The sequence below is a fragment of the Miscanthus floridulus genome, chromosome 6 (genome assembly GCF_019320115.1).
Source record: "Miscanthus floridulus cultivar M001 chromosome 6, ASM1932011v1, whole genome shotgun sequence".
In the NCBI taxonomy this organism is placed as follows: domain Eukaryota; kingdom Viridiplantae; phylum Streptophyta; class Magnoliopsida; order Poales; family Poaceae; genus Miscanthus; species Miscanthus floridulus.
Genome location: NC_089585.1, coordinates 130,914,077 through 130,932,418, shown reverse-complemented (window position 1 = coordinate 130,932,418; position 18,342 = coordinate 130,914,077).

Below are 18,342 nucleotides of genomic sequence, written 5' to 3'. Positions count from 1 at the left end.
TTTAGGGCTGAAATGAAATCTTATGCAGGTACACTAACAACGAAACATGTAGCTCGACTAGTTACGCTATTTATGAGAGAACGTATGTATGCCACCGTGTCTACCGTTAGAAACAAATTTTTCCTAAGTTTGTGAGGACGTACGGGACGAGCATGCATCATGATAATTATCATTCACATAATTACATTGTTCCTCCCCTTATAGAATTCTTACTCGGTTATGTAACTCTTATCCATTATGGCATTGTCTCACCAAAGGGTACATGTTAATGGTGCAGATGGCACGCACCAAGCAGACTGCTCGCAAGTCCACCGGAGGCAGAGCTCCCAGCCGTCAGCTTGCTCCACGTACCCGTCAACATCACACGTTCCTTGGAGAGTTTGGGATGCCTACACTCTTGTGGAGAGTGCTCAGCTATGTAGGCTATCCTGATGGAAAGGAACCCCGCTACTTCTGGGTGAATGAGCAGTCGGGGGAAGGTCTCTTGGTTACTGTGGAGGCCATTGTTCGTCCCCGAGGTGACAATTCTGAGTGGACAGGCTGGTGTTATGAGTCAACTAGCAGGACTGCTGAAGAAGCAGCTGGCAGGGCAGCCTTTGGGATCCTAAGGGATATCATGGATCGTTTTCCTCAGGAGCTGGCAGCCGCTTTGGTTGGAGTCTTTCCGAGGGGTAACCCCTCCACTAACTCATGGCAGCAGGCAAGAGGAAGATCTTTGGAGATTGGTGCAGCAGAAGGGCAGAACAGCGATAACCCTTCCATGAGCGCCATGTTCGCAGTGATGAGAGTGTTAGATGGAGTAGAAGGTAGCCTCAGACGTGTGTCTGGTGCTCTTGGTCATGCCCGCGAGGACCGACGTCAGCTTCAGAGGGAGCACAATGCCGAGATTGAGAGGCTCACTGAAGAGATGACTCGATTAACTCACCAAAGGAATGCGGCCTGGTCCAGGGAAGATGTTCTGAGAGCTCGACAGTTCGAGCTGGGGCAGCAGCTGGCCAATGCGGAAGAATACAACGATAATCTATATGAAGAGGTTCATCTGCTGAACAATCAGCTCCACCCTTATGTCCCACCTGGAGCCACAGAGATGGATCTAGAAGGGGACGAGGAAGAAGAAGAAGTAGAGCCTGAAGAAGAAGTGGAGCCTGAGGAAGGAGATGATCCTATGTCTGACCTCGATAGTGATCATGATGAGGATTAGATCGCTTGTACTTAGTGGAAGGTCTAATGTATCACCTTTATTCATGTAATGGACCTGTAGTTCGAATTTGGCATTAGTAACCCGACTATCATGTAATGTTGTTACTCACACGACTATCGCACGTTTGGTTGAACATCAATGCAATTCCAGTCCTTGTTGGTAGTCATGATTATTTTTGCATGCGTTATGAGCGCGATAAGTGGTCAAATTGGGGATGTCATGTTGCGAGAATGAATTATTATGCCTCTGTTTTTATTGTGATTTTGAGAATTTTTCCCCAGTAATTTCAGTTTGGCATGATTAAGGTTCATCTGCAATCTCTTAACATCGACCAATAATCGCTTATTGTTGCAACTTCGCAGATGACGCGCACCCGTGCTGGAGCTGGTGACAGCCAGGATGGCAACCATGATGACTTGCCACCCCCACCACCGCCGTCTGCTTAGGAGTTCTTTACCTAGTTCCTAGGGAGCCAAAGGACAATGGAGGAAGCTTTGCGCCTCATCGCGCAAAACACTGCTCGTGGCCACTCACATCAACCAGGGGCCGAGCCAAATCAGCATAGTACATTCAAGGAGTTTCTGGACACAAAGCCTCCAATCTTCAAGGTGGCTGAGGAACCACTGCAGGCTGATGAGTGGCTGAATACCATTGAGCAGAAATTTCATCTGCTAAGGGTCACAGAGCACCTGAAAGCTGAATATGCTTCTCATCAATTGCAAGGACCAACAGGGATCTGGTGGACACATTTCCTGTCGTCTTTGCCTGCTAATGCGCGAGTTACGTAGGAACAGTTCAAGCTGGCTTTTAGGGGACACCATATTCCCCCGGGCCTGATGCGCATGAAAGCAGCCAAATTTATGAGGCTCACTCAGGGAACAAAGTCACTCATAGAATATATGCACGCATTCAACAACTTGTCCAGATATGCTCCAAGTTTCGTGGATACTGAGGAGAAAAAGATAGAGAGTTTCAAGCGAGGTTTGGGTACTAAACTGATGAAGACCATGGCCAATTCTAGGTGTGCCACGTACAATGAGTTTATTAGTGATGCCTTGACTCAAGAAAACCACAACAACATGCATGCAGTTGCCAAGGGTCGCAAGAGGGCATATGAGGCCGGTGCCTCCGGATCTTTCCAGTCGAAAGCGCCTATCACAACTAGGCCACAATTCTGTCCACCTGCACTCAAGTTTAGGCCTCCACCACCGAAAGCTCAGAATAATAGGCCACAGAAACCATTCCGTAAGGCGTTTACTATTGCCTTACCAAAAGGAAATGGCAGTCAGGACAGCTCCACCGGATTCAGAAGTAATCAACCATGTTTCAACTGCAACCAACTGGGTCATTGGTCCAAGGAGTGCCCCCACCCCAAGAAGAATAGCAACCAAAATCAGAACAATCAGAGACAGGCGAATGCCAGGGCACGTCAGGGACAAGTGCATTATACCGCTGTGGAGGAAGTGCCCACCGAAGAAGTTGTCACGGCTGGTATGTTTCTCGTCAACAAGCATCCCGCTGTTGTTTTATTTGATTCGGGAGCTTCTCATTCATTTATGAGTCAAGCATTTGCATCTAGACATGATCAAGAAATAATTAAAGTAAGCAAAGGGGGTTTTAACATAAGTTCAGCAGGGGAACTGTTACTACCAAAAGGATAGTCAAAAATGTACTCATCTCTATACAAGGGAGGGAGTACACAACAGATTTGATAATATTGCCCGGGTTATCGATAAGTGTAATCTTAGGCATGAATTGGATGAAGGATCATGGTGTTCTTATTGACACTAGCACCCATACTATTATGTTGAGAGAACCCATGGGAGGGAATGCTTTTCTAGTACCACTCTCCCGCAATTTCGAACCCCAACATTTAGCCTGTGCTATCCAAACCACCATAATATGTGATATCCCCGTGGTTTGTGATTTTCCGGATGTATTTCCTAAGGAATTACCAGGTCTACCCCCGGATAGGGACGTGGAATTTAAGATCGAGTTAGTGCCAGGTACGGCACCCATATCTAGAAGGCCCTATAGAATGCCACCTAATGAGTTAGCGGAACTTAAGGTTCAATTGCAAGATCTATTGGACAAGGGTCTTATCCAACCTAGCTCATCTCCGTGGGGATGTCCAGCCTTGTTTGTGAAAAAGAAGGACAAGTCACTGAGAATGTGTGTAGATTACAGACCACTCAATGCTGTGACCATCAAGAACAAATATCCGTTGCCCCGCATCGACATCTTGTTCGATCAGCTAGCGAAGGCAAAGGTATTCTCCAAAATTGACTTGAGATCAGGTTACCATCAGATAAAGATCAGACCAGAGGATATACCTAAAACTACTTTCTCTACTAGGTACGGCTTATACGAGTATTTGGTTGTCTTTCGGACTAACAAATGCTCCAGCCTACTTCATGTACCTGATGAACTCAGTATTCATGCCCGAACTTGACAAGTTCGTGGTCGTGTTTATCGATGACATATTGATTTATTTAGAAAATGAGTCAGATCATGAAGAGCATCTGAGGATTGTCCTATCCAGACTGAGGGAACATCAGCTATATGCCAAGTTTAGCAAATGTGAATTTTGGTTGAGCAAAGTACCTTTCTTAGGTCACATTTTATCAAAAGATGGAATCTCTATAGACCCATCAAAAGTACAAGAGGTCATGGATTAGAAAGCCCCAACTTCGGTTCATGAAGTTCAGAGTTTTCTCGGGTTAGCAGGATACTATCGTCGGTTTATTCTAGATTTCTCAAAGATAGCTAAGCCTATGACCAGACTACTTCAGAAAGATGAGAAGTACAAATGGATACCAGAATGTGAAACAGCTTTTCACACCCTCAGAACTTTGTTGACTACAACACCTGTGCTAGCACAACCAGACATTGAAAAGCCTTTTGATGTATTTTGTGATGCATCGGGAATAGGTTTAGGATGTGTGCTTATACAAGAACGAAGAGTAATTACATATGTTTCTCAGCAATTGAGAAAACATGAAGTCAACTACCCTACACATGATTTGGAACTTGCAGCCGTTGTCCATGCATTAAAGATATGGAGACATTACTTGTTGGGCAATGTATATCATATCTATACTGACCACAAAAGCCTCAAGTATATCTTTACCCAGCCAGAGCTGAACATGAGACAACGAAGATGGTTAGAATTGATTAAGGACTACAATTTAGAAGTGCATTACCATCCGGGTAAAGCTAATGTAGTAGCCGATGCACTCAGTCGAAAGTCCCATTGCAACATTGTGGAAGCATTGTTGGAAGATGGATTCAACTTGTTACATCCTGCTGTACTACACAATATCACAATCAGTTGTTCACTTGAGAGCAAAATCATAGAGCTACAGCAGACAGATGTAGGAATAAGTCACATCAAGAGAAAAATGCAAGAGCAGGAAACCAAACATTTTAGATTGGACGAAAGAGGTGTATTATGGTTTGAGGACCGGCTAGTGGTACCAAAAGACCGTGAGCTAAGGAATCAAATTTTAGATGAAGCTCACTCATCCAAATTGTCTATCCATCCGGGTAGTAGTGAGATGTATCAAGATTTGAAAACCCATTTTTGGTGGACTAAGATGAAAAAAGAGATCGCAGCCTATGTTGCTAGGTGTGATAACTGCAGTAGAGTAAAAGCTGTCCATATGAAAACTGTTGGATTACTTCAGCCATTGCCTATTCCAGGATGGAAATGGGAGGAAATCATCATGGACTTTATCACAGGCCTTCCAATGACGCCACAAGGTCACGATTCAATATGGGTAATTGTTGACCATCTCACCAAGTCAGCACACTTTATACCCGTGAACACACGGTATATAGTTGGAAAATACGCTGAGATATATGTTTCCCAGATCATGAGACTGCATGGAGTACCCAGGACTATAATCTCAGATCGAGGACCACAGTTCATAGCTCGTTTCTGGGAGCACTTACACCAGGCTTTGGGAACCAAGCTAATCAGAAGCTCGGCATATCATCCGCAAACTTCAGGACAGACAGAGCGAGTGAACCAAATCCTAGAAGATTTACTTAGAGCTTGTGTTATATCTTCAAAAGGTTCATGGGAGAAATGGTTACCTTTAGCTGAGTTCTCCTATAACAACTATTATCAAGCGAGTATCAAAATGGCTCCATTTGAAGCCTTGTATGGCAGAAAATGTAGAACTCCCTTGAATTGGATTGAGCCAGGTGAAAGGAGATACTTTGGTATTGATTTTGTCAATGAAGCCAAAGAGCAAGTACGTATCATCCAACAACATATGAAGGCAGCTCAATCAAGACAAAAGAGTTATGCCAACAGAAGAAGAAGACCACTAACTTTTAAAGTGGGTGACTATGTATACTTGAGAGTATCACCTATGAAAGGTGTGAAAAGATTTGGGATGAAAAAGAAGCTTTCGCGAAGATATGTAGGGCCATACAAAATTTTGGAACGAAAAGGAAATGTTGCGTATAAGTTACAACTTCCACCACAGATGAGTGCAATCTTTGATGTGTTCCATGTTTCTCAGTTAAAGAAATGTCTTCGAGTACCTAAAGAAGCTATTGCACCCACCAACATGCAGCTTCAATCGGATTTGACCTATGAAGAAAAGCCAATTCGAGTATTAGAGGAAATGGAGAGAGTAACATGGAGTAAGATTATTAAATTCTATAAGGTGGTGTGGAACAATCATAGTGAACAAGATGCTATGTGGGAAAGAGAAGATTATCTACGAGAAGTTTATCCCGCCTTTTTCCAAGAATGGTAGGTCTTGCAAATCTCGGGATGAGATTTTTATAAGGGGGAGGGGCTGTAACACCTCGGGTGTTAGCCTTGCATAACTTTACTTGCATAGCATGAGCATGATCATAAAGCATTCATATATAAGCTTTGACACTTGAAACATTGGGTTGCAACATCTGCAACGTTTGCTTATTATCGCATGTTTCTTAAACATATGCAACTTTTCTCGTTATTTCATGTCTCCATGTGTCTATGCATATGATCATGAGTGGACACATGTACTTGGTGGATGTGAGTCACACAAACATGTAGCCACACCTAGGGTAGCAAATAGAACCTTATTCAAGGTTGCATTTCATGAACCAACACTTAAGCTTTCTTGTGATTACACTAACTAGCTCAATGAGTGACTACTACATGAAATGATTGTGTGACCTTGCAAATAGCTTAAACATGTTTAGAATATCATCATGAACAACTTTGGTATTTAGGGCTAGGGCTAATTTGGTCATTATGTCATAATTTGAGTATGTATCATCATTTGAATGTAGCTTGTTTGACCAAGTTTGAACTAGGTGTTAGAGACCTTGCATGGAGGAGATCACTAAAGCAAAGTTGTAGTGTTTGACGTAAGGAACAACTTTTATTTTTAGGTCATTGACTGATTCAGCTCCTAGCATGCTTGAATGGGTCCCACAAAAATCAGCAAAATCAAGCTTTCAACACTTAACAAAAATTTTCTAAGTCTTGATCACTGACAGTGCTATCAGCCCGACTTTAGATTGTTTTTACTCAAGATTGGTTGAGAGTTTGGGCGTGAGTTCTAAACAAGAAATGAAGATGGTACATTGGTCTACAAGTTCCATTTAGATGGTTTACGCAATAGAGCTACGGGTTAGCCGTTAAATCATTGTCAAAACGCGCTGTCAGGCATCACCGTTTGGGTCTGAATCGACTGAATCGAGATCTTCAGTGGCCGACACCGGCAGGAACAGCGCGCCGCGTGGAGGTCGCGGTGGTCGCGCGTCGCCGTTGCCCTGACCGAGCAGGCCACGACACGCTGGAGCACGGCATTATCACGCCAGCACCCACCCGCTACTGTCCGCGCCCTCATTTCGCATTTCCCGGCCCTCCTTCATCTTCGCGCGTAGCCGCCGAGCTCCCATAGCACCGAGCAGCTCCGCCGTCGTAGTAGCCAGCGCCAGCTCACCCTCGTCGCTTTTCCACCACCGCAACCTCTCCACCCTCGTCTCAGCGACTCATCGCGCCCACACTAGCTCGCTGAGAGCGCTTGGTAAGCCACAGCAGCGCACACGCTCTTGCCGGAGCTTCACCGCCATGTTCCGTCGTCGTGGCCACGTCGTTATAGTCTACCATTCCACGCGATAGCTGATGCGCTAGGTTCGCCGTAGGACACTGGTGCTCGTCTGAGCTTTAGGTCGAGCCACCAAGGTCATCACCGGCGTAGCGCCGTCGTCTAGCACCACCGATCCGCCATGGCTGCCGTCGTCGTCACTAGAGTCGATGTTAGGGCCGGGCAAGTAGTGCAAACGATGCGCCTCGTCGAGTAGAACGTGTGGTGAAGATGTCACCACCGGCGAACTCGGCGCCGTCGAGTTCTAGCCGCACCCGTAGAGTAGCGCCGCCGGCTCTGTTTCCGTCTCAATGACAGGTGGGGTCAACTGACCAGTGGGTCCTGCTTGTCAGCGACTCCCTGTATTAAAGCCAGTTCAGTTTGAATGTAGATTTCATACGTTTTGTAATTTTTGTATATTTAGTTTGATAGCTCCAAAAATTGTGAAATAAATTTGTTAGTGTTCCTTAGGAAGTTTAGTATTTAGGAAAAATATGTTCTTGACATTTACAGTAGAAATTTCTAGAGATTTAAATGGGGATTTGAAATGTGCTTTTGAATGCATTCAAATTTGTTTATTTTATATCTAGAGTTCCTGTGCTCCAAAATTTATGAAATTTTTGTGGTAAGCTAGTATTAGCAGATATGAACTTTGGTAAAAATTTGAGGACCAGTGCATATGTAGATTTATAGTTATAGATTTGTCTTTTATGAATAGTTAATCCTTGCATAAATTTTTATAAATTATTTAGGAATCCAAAATTCATGAAATTTGTTGGAGGTAATCCTAGTACCATATGGATGCTAGGAAAAATAGGAAATCTATTGCTTGACACTTTTAAATAGGGTTTTCCATTTATGCTATTTCAAGCCTTGCTGCCTTATCATTGTTGTATAGGATGTTCTACTTGGTAAAATGACATGAAAATTTTATAGTAGTCCTTTGATATCATTAGTAAGGCACTGTAAATTTTTGAGAATTTATGAAGCACATCTGGTATATGTTTATTATTTAACCTAGATATCGAAATAAAATAATAAAGACATTTAAATAAATAGTTTGGGCTTCACCATTATATTATCTTAAATGTAATTGGTATGCTTAAACTGTTGGTAGATTTTATGTTGTCAAATTTTGAATGATAACATGAAGTAGAAGGATTGTTACTTTGTATTGCATATTGAATAATTTCCGGATAAGATTCTGGAGTTTGATGAGTTGCATGTTGAAAATGATGTGTACTGTAAAAATGGTTAATAACAAAGTTGTAGAGAATTTGATAAGCTTTCCAGAAAGTCCAGGATCACTATATTTGGATTAGTAGAACTCCAGTTATGAGTGAAACAAGTAGCTACTATTTTGTGGCATAATCGATACATTGTGAAAGTAGATGATTAAATAATCGAGAAGAGATATGCACCTACTCAATAAACATGATGCACTTGTTAACATATATGCATTCGTAACACTTATGCCACATTCATGCATCTAGGATCGGAGGAAGAGATCACGTTGCTAGAATTCGAAGAAGTAGAGGAAGGGAATCAGCAGGAGGATCCGCAAGCCGTAGCTCCCGAAGGCGTGGAGCAGAACCCTGAAGAGCTTCTGGAGTGTCCTGACCACCACCCTACTTCCTTTCTGCAAGGCAAGCCCCAGAGCATTATAAGTCTCCTAGTAATTTACAAATGTTTACTTATGTACTTATGATTGATGCATTAGGTTATAAGAGTTGAATGGAACCACTTGATGCATGTAAATTCCTTGTCTAGATATTAACCCTTTAACCGGTATAGGTCCAGGATCGAATATGCTTAGCCATGCTTAGACTGGTAGAAGTCGGGTGATGTCCTGTCACCTACGAGATATAGGTGGATACCAGAGCACGGTTGGCTATATTTGCTATCGTGGAACAGAACCATGGGGTAAAAGAAAATCAAGACCGGACGGGAAGTCGATAGAGAAGCAACAAGACATGGAGGTCTTGGGTGTGGATCTATCCCCGTCTGTGTCGATTAAGGACCATACCGTTGTTGGCGCTTTTGACAAGATTGAACGCATGCCTCTCACTTAGCTGGCCAGATAACTCATTCCGACCGCAAAGCCGAGTAATTCAACTCAGGATGGGAACCGTTCTGTTGTGCGCTCCTTCCGGGGAACGATCAGACTGAGCCCAAGGGCAGGCTTGGCCTGAGCATCCTGGCATCTGGTGTTCCAGATTGTGCGGCGTGGTATGGACCCGCGAAATGTGTACCTGAGTTGTACCAAAGGTGACCTAAGGCTATCGTGGCTGGTAGACCTGGGTTTGTGTTAGGAATAAATTCCCAGCTGGTTAAAATCGATTCGAATCGCCGTCTCTCCCGGATAGTGAGAAACTTGGCTAGTCCCAACATCGTAGCAACTGTGTTATGAAACATGATGGTTCGGATGAATATGGAATTACAATACCTGCTATGGTTACTATTGTATGCTTCTAAATGATATACCACATGTTTGGCATAGGATAGTTGCTAATCTAGAAGTGGATAGCTATAATTAACCTGATAAAGAAATTGTAACTGTACCATGATTCAATTGCTTTTACGCAAAAATGTTGTCGAGTTACGTCCACTTATACAGCCTTGCATAATCCTTGGAGTCATTTTATTTCTGGTTTATGACGGGTAAGTCTAGCTGAGTACCTTCTCGTACTCAGGGTTTTATTTCCCATTGTTGCAGATGACACTGTGTATCATGGTTATTGCAAGAGTTGCTTCTATCCCGCTATGGATGAGGAGTAAGCCTTGGGCAGGCTTCTTTATTAATTCCTATCCTTGCTTTTGTGGACCGTGATCCTATTTGGCACTGTATCACACTATGTTGGAAACTTTATTTTCGAACTTAATTGCTTCCGCTTTATCTATCAAACTCGGTTTGTAATAACTTTTATTCGTACTCTAATGATGAAATGTATCTGCAAACTTTATGTAATATGTGGCATGTATGTTGAATCCTGTACGATCTTGGTTGTTGTAAATCATTTATCGAGACCCATCGTGGTACTTGACGGACTACCGGGTTTATATGGGTTCAAGTATGACAGTGCGACCGCTTGCGGGCTGCCATTGTACTTGTACTCTTATAAATTGGTCAGTTCTGCGACGCTGGTAAAGGTACGGCTACCTCCCTTCCTCTTTTCGAAACAATCATTACATCAGATTCCCTCCTCGCGTCAAGACCAGCGGCAAGATTTAGGGGAACAGATTGGTAAGATCGCAAAAACCAACGACTAGACGGCCACGGGCAGAAGGTGAAATCTAACAAAACAAAATTATGAAGCAAAATCACAAAATTGCTTCCAGACTCAAAACTACCGACACTTGTTCACATATTACATATAAATCTTGTTCATTCGACTAACTACTTCCGCGAAGGGAGAACCGCTTCTTTCAATCTGTCCGCCAGGTCCCGCGCAAGAGGTGCCACCGCCTTCTCCATCTTGTCTAGCTCAGGATCTTCATAAATAGGCGTGAAGCCTTGACTCATCACCTTCAAATTGACCTCCTGATCATAATGAGAATGGGCGACAGTAAAGGCTTGGGTGATCCTAGCACGAAAGGCATCTTCCTCAAGTTGGCCCACCCACGCCGTGATACCTACGGCATGAGCCGCGAGTGGGCTGGTCTCCACCGGCTCCACCACCTTCAGGGCATCAAGGACCACCCTGACCGCAGCTTGTAGAAGATCATGCTCGTCGCTCTCAGACTGAACGAGTCTTCGCACATGGGCAAGCTCCTTTTCTAGCTTGACAGAGACGTTCTCGGTGCTCAACCTTCGGCTCACCGCATCACCAAGATCCGCCCGGAGGGTGCGGACCACCTCGACGTCCTCATCCGCCTTCTGCTGAAGGGTCGTGGCCCTACTCTCGGCCTTCCACCTGCGATCCCGCTCTGTCTCTAGCTCTTTCAAGACCTCGATAGCCCGCTTACTAGCTTGGGCATCCTTCTTGAGTAGCTCGTCCCACTCCTTTAGAATCCTGGTAGCTTCCTCCTCTTCCAGCTTTACCCTCACCGACAGGTCTGCGAACATCCCATGGATCTCCTCCGCGTCCCGACGCGTCTCGACCTCCCGCTCCTGGGTGGCAGCAAGCTGCGCGGCCATATCTACTCGCAGCTGGGCCTCCTCGGAAAGGTGATCCCACTCCGCCTTCCGCTCATGGAGGAATCGGGATTTATTCCGACTACGAGCAACGAGAATCTGAAGAAGAAGAAGACCGGTATCAGAAACACAAAAACATGCGAAGAAAGAAGAAAACCAAGCGAATACCTGGGTAGTAGGAATAACGATCTCACGCAGGGCTCCTCTGGCCTGGTCCAGAGCGTCCAGCATGGTCGAGATCCCGACGTCAAGACCCTCCCGCTCCATGCTCTCGACATGATCGTCGAGCGAGAAAAGAGCCGACGTCGGATCCTAGGCGGCCATCCACTGGAGCGGTGGCTCCCCCCACATGGGGGAGTGGCTGCCTCCCGACAAAGGGGCTGGGGGTGGCTCCCTCCTGATCCTATGCGGCACCACCGCCACGCCCGACGACCCTTCGGCCATGTCCGCCTCCATTTGGTCCGCCTCGTCCGCCACGGCCTGGGCCGCCGATGGCATCGACTGCGCCACCCCCTCGGATGCCATCATGGCAACATCCAGCCCCGCTAGGCTTGGTACGGCCGTGGCCATTTCCACCTGGGTCTCCGGTGGCACGGACTGCACTGCGCCCTTAGGTACCACCTCTGTCGGCAATACCAGACCCTTGGTCAGCTGTACCACGCCCGCCACAGAAGATGTCGCCTGCTCAGCAACCACCGAGGGCACGGGCGCCACCGCAGGAGCCGTCGGATCAGCCAACACAGCTCCAACATCGGCACCACTCTTGCCCGAAACAGGGGCAATGCTGGGTAGCGCCATCCGTCCCACCTGAATGGCGAGGCTCTTCTTGGGCGCCAGCCCCAGGGAGTGGTCCGTCCGCAAGAACCTACACAAAGGTAAAAGCCATTAGATCAAAATAGAAAGGGAAAAAGGATGAAAACAGGGGAACCAGCAGCTTACACTGACGCCTTCGACCGACGGAAGCATTTTGGGGACCGATCCCTAGATCCCTGCTCTGAGTCATCTGGGCAGGACCATTTCGAGCCTACCCCCTACTCTGTGGTAGGGGGACTCATCTCCCTTACCTCAAGGGGTGCGGCACCAGAGCCGCTCCCCTCCACTGTCTCATGGGGCATGGCACCAGCGCCACTCCCCTCCACCATCACCTCGGGGTCGGCGGCGGCAAGCCCACCTTCCCCCATCCACCGATCCTCGGTCGGCACACCGTGCGAAGCAGTGGACTCTCTGGCCTCCACTGACCTCACCGACTCGCTTCCCTCCGCGAGGAACGGGAAGGGTCCCTGCATGGATGGGTGGGCACTTGTCAGCATGTCCTCATCCTCTAGAATGCCCCAATCCACGCCGACAGCTACCTCGTCGTCATCATCATCGTCGTCATCATCACTGCTTACGTCCTCTCCCCGATCCCATGCTTCCTGCTTCAGTCGTTTCTTCTTCTTCATCTGCTCCCTTGCATTCTTGTCCTGCTCGGCCACGAGTCGATTCGCCGCTGCCACGGCCTTGTCCTTTGGCAGTGGAACCGGACTGTCTTTGAAGACTAGCCCCCCTGGCTGGTCCCAACGCCGCAAAAGCAAGTGTCAAAAAAATGCAAATTCAGGAAAAAGAAAGAGCACGGGAGAAGAAGGCTTACGAATTCGAAGAACCTAGGTTCTGGCCCAATTGGGGGATGTCTGGGCACCGGATACACAATGTCGAGGATGCCGCCTGTGGAATCCTTCGTTGGCTCCATCACCTCCTTAATGCGCTGCACCACTTCCGAGAAAGGGAGCGCCTTGTCAACAAGCACTATCCCCTTGAATGACATCTCGGGCATCATTCGATGCAGGGGAAGCGCGCGTGCCATCAGCGGCGCCACCCTCCTCGCATGATAGGCGCCGATAATTCCTGCCCCCTTTACACCCCGTTCCTTCAGGACTTGGAGGGCGGAAAGAAGGTCGGAAAGGTGTTCCTTGTCTTTGAACTGGACGCCCCAAGCCCATGACTCCAGAGCCTCTTCAATAAGGCACCCGATGTACCTCGGCAGGGTGGCACTCACATCATCCCTGACATAAAACCACTACGAGTGCCATCCCTTGTTAGAGGTCACCAGACGCATGAATGGGTAACCCCTCGACTGGGTATGGCACAGATGAACGCTGGCACATCCCATCGGCATGCTCATATCCTTCCCCCCAATCTTCCTCTGACAAACTAATGGTAAAGAAATACCGCCACAGATCAAAATGAGGATCGATCCCTAGGAAACCCTCGCACAGGGCAACAAACGCCGCCATATGTTGAACCCCATTGGGAGTTAGATGTTGTAGCTCCACCTCATAATAATCCAGCAGTCCCCAAAGGAATCTATGCGCGGGTACCGCAAATCCCCGCTCATGGAAGATGGCGAAAGACACGACATACCCTTCGGGCGGCGCTGGCTCACCCTCATCACTAGGTAGCAGCCACTCCTAGACGGCGGACAGTGGATGGAGAAGGCCATGGCGGACGAGGCCCTCTAAACGCCGAGAGGTGATGCTAGATCTGCCCCACAACTCCATTAAAGCGATTGGGGAGAAAGGTGGGAGCGAGCTCAACGGTGGCTACAAGGCAGGCGCAAGCTTGACGGCGGCTGCAACACGGATGCAAGCCGGTCGACGATGGCGGTGCAGGCGCATGAGGCTAGGGCGATTGGTGGTGGATGTTTTAGACGCAAAGGCAGGGGAGCAAAATACGGAACCTTGGGGGCGAACCCCGTGGTTTTATAAGGGCGACGGACACGAGAAGGGCAACCGCCCGCCTCGATCTCTAGGCCTACCACGCGCACCGCCACGTCACGTTGCGGGACACACACCCGTAGTCCCTATCCTCTCCCACCAAAAATCATGGTGCACGGTTCACCTTCCCCAGGCGAATCTAGACTCTCTACCCACCTAGGAAACATAGGGCACGAAGACTTTTTCCTCTTTGGCCCACCTAGGGCCTAGAAGCTCGACGGCCGGCCCAACAGATGATGGGTCCACGAACGATCCAAAATCAAGGGCGCAAGTATTACCGGGATCTCGGTCCATGGTCAAGCCCTAATTAGGTCAGCCCTAAATGAGATCCCCGCGAACGGGATACCATGACCCCCTCGAAAAAATATCTAGTTGACTAAAAACTAAGTCCTTCAGCCTTACCCGCGAAGGGTCCGATACAACCCCCCGGGCGACCCTACTCAAATCACCCGAGGGCTCAGGGGCTACACCCATCGGGTGCGCTCACGCGCACCCTCCGGCAAAGTAACTCCGACAAAATCAAGAACACCCCCTAGGCGATTCTATCCAAATCACCCGGAGGCTCGGGGGCTACTGTCGGGGACCTAATACTGGGGTACCCCAGGAGGTGGAACCAATAACCATCGAATGTTAAAAACTTCAGGACGGACAAGGGCGCCGCTATGTTCCTTGCCCAAATGACAGAAGTTTGGTTCCGTCTCGCCCAATGCCTTTAGGCTAGCCCCGCCCCGCCCGAGGGCTAAGGGCTAGTCTTCGCCTCACCCGACGTCTTTGGGCCAGCCTCGCCTCACCCGAGGGCTAAGGGCTGGCCTCCGTTCCGCTCGACACCTTTGGGTCAGCCTCGCCTCGCTCGAGGGCTAAGGGCTGGCCTCCGATCCGCCCGACGCCTTTGGGACAGCTCCACCTCGCCCGAGGGCTAAAGGCTAGTCTTCGCCTCACCCGACGTCTTTGGGTCAGTCTCGCCTTGCCCAAGGGCTAAGGGCTGGCATCCGTCCCGCCCGACGCCTTTGGGTTAGCCTTGCCTCACCCGAGGGCTAAGGGCTGGCCTCTGATTCGCCCGACGCCTTCGGGACAGCTCCGCCTCGCCCGAGGGCTGAAGGCTAGTCTCCGCCTCACCCGATGCCTTCGGGATAGCTCTGCCTCGCCCAAGGGTTGAGGGATAGACTCCGCCTCGCTCAACCCTCGGGGGTGGGCTTGGTCACGCCCAATGGATAAGGACTAGACTCTGTCTCACCCGACGACCAAGGACGAACCTCGCCCCGTTTGATGTCCAAAGACTGGTTTCGTCTTACCTGATAACTTCTCCTTCGTTCCCTCATGATCATGGGCACAGAGCAAGACAAGACGTTCGGATCAACCACGGCTTCAAGGACCATACCCTGCGCCCCGATAGGAAAGGTACTACCAGGGAACGACTAGATAGGTGCTTTAGACCCTTCTGGGCACCATAGAGCCCAAAAGGTATTGCAGGAGCGTGCTCCTCGCCCTGTAGAGTTGTAGGCACCGCCTTCAGCTCTGGGACACGGAACCTGACAAAGATATACGACAACCACTACACTCTAGAAAAGGATTTGCGATCTCCATGAAGGACGGACATGCCGTCGCCATGTTATGGACCCAAGGGAGCGATGCCCGCTTCCCGACCCCTCGGGTCTACCAAATCAAAGGACCTTGCCCACAGCGCTACTCCGGACCTTGACCCCGCGTCCCTTCGACAGAGACTCATAGGAGCCAGAAGGCGTGTGGAGCAAGGCTAGGCAAGGTTCATAAGTCAAAACCACTGTACTGCAGCCCATACCCTGCGTAGGGCAATATTCTGCAAACATCCTGACATTCTACAGGGGCATCAACAGTATTGTAGGCGCTTATCATCCTTCGCACTCATCAGAATGAGAAACCAGGCTGGGTAGACGTGAGCCACAAGACTAGGTAGAGTACGCATTCTAAGCCCTCACCCTTGTAAAGCCAGCCCCTTCATCTATAAAAGGGGATGTGCTTCCTCCAAATAGGGGACGGACCAAACAACACGAGACACACACACAGTCAAGCTGCTACCAAGCTCTTGGCCTCCTTTTGACCCTTTCATCAGAGACTTGGGACCTGTCCCTCTCTCGATCGTTTGTATCCCCTACTACGAACCATTCACGGTGCTAATAACACGAGCAGCAACAAACTGAACGTAGGGATATTCAGCCCGAACCAGTATAAATCTTGTGTCCTTTAGCGCACCATCCGAGCCTAACGCGCATTACTATAAATTTACTTACCGGTGCTTGTACGAAACACCGACAAACACTTAACAAACCGGCGCATTCGGTCGTTTCTAGTAAGCATCTAGAAACAAAAAATCACGACCGGACACGTCCGGTCATGCTCGACCGAACACACCCAGCGTTCGGTCACTCGGTGTCTCCTCTGTGTGCTACCTCATCAACAGAACCAGACGCACCTCATCAGCATCTGATCGAAGACCGGCGCCAGTGTCTTCACACTACCACTGACTGGACGCGCCGGTCCTACCAAGACCAGTGACCTCCGTCTTTTCTATATAGGGCGCCGGTGGCACCGTCGGACTGTCCGCACTCTACGGGCGGACACTCCACTGGTGAAGTTTCTAACCCTTGCTCAAATGTGCCAACCACCAAGTGTATCACCTTGTGCACATGTGTGTTAGCATAATTTCATGAACATTTTCAAGGGTGTTAGCACTCCACTAGATCCTAAATGCATATGCAATGAATTAGAGCATCTAGTGGCACTTTGATAACCACATTTTGATATGAGTTTCACCCCTCTTAATAGTACATATATCGATCCTAAATGTGATTACACTCACTAAGTGTCTCGATCACAAAAACAAAATGGCTCCTACCATTTATACCTTTACCTTGAGCCTTTTATTTTTCTCTTTCTTCTTTTCAAGTCCAAGCACTTGATCATCACCATGGCACCACCATCATCATGTCATGATCTTCATTTGCTACACCACTTGAAATGTGCTACCTATCTCATAATTACTTGATAAACTAGGTTAGCACTTAGGGTTTCATCAATTCACCAAAACCACACTAGAGCTTTCAGTCGGCGTTAAGGCATTGGGTCCACGTGATAGTGACGAAAGAGGAGAAAGAGATGGACGGGGATGGAGGATAACGACAACGCCGTTTCCACCCGGTCCCACATGGCAGAGATAGGGAAAGGGGAGGAGGGGTGACGGCGGCAGACAAAGGTGACCGCGCCAGTGACGGAAACTAGGGAGGTGGCATTGGGCTCACCGGAGCGGCTTACGCCGGTGGCGTCAGCCCTCGGTGGTGATGGGTGAGTGGCGGACAGGGCTCGCAGGGTCGCACCGCACCGATGGCAGGGTTGTCGTCGACGACGGGTGCTGTGGCGGCGGTAGCAGCTCGCTAGAGAGGTCATGGCGGCACTGTGCGATGGACTTGGCCCTAAGGGCCCTATTCTAATCAACTAACTATGCGTACGTGTGTGCAGGTGAGTACGGAGTGCGGTGGTGGTGGTGGGGTGCCCTGGCGTGGCCTTGTCGATGATGGTCGTCGGCCATGGTGGCTCGGTGGAGCGGGGCTCACGTGGGCAGCGCAACACAGAGACCTAAGCTACCAACTAGCTACGGAAAATGGAAGAGGAGGAGCTTAGGGACTCACTGGTCACTCCAATTGGCTAGGGACGCAGCGGAGAAGGAGAAGAGAGGGGGAAGCGCTGATGGCGCCGGTGAACTCCCGAATTGGGAAAAATGGAAGAAAGTGGAAAGGAAGAGGAGGAAGGGGAAGAGGAGGGGAGACGAGGTGTTCCCGCCCTCAGCGAAGCTGATGGTGGGGAGGGCGAGGTGAGAGCGTCACCGGCCGGGCCTATTTATAGGCCGGCTAGGCCGGTGTCCCGGCGGCGAGATATTTCTCGTGGCCGCCCTTATCCATCACGCGGGCTCGTAGTTGACTTCGTCAGGTCACATCGCCATGGCTGGCGCTTGCCCACGCGCACGTCGGAGTGCCTTGGTGGCTACTCTGGTGGCTTGGCACGGTGGCGACCATGGCGTTGGCCGTTGATGCGTTCACAGTGAGGGAGGAGAGGAGAGAAGAGGATAAAGGAGGGGCTCCGTGGGGTCTCACTGTCGCTGTATCGTTGTTGATGTCTGCT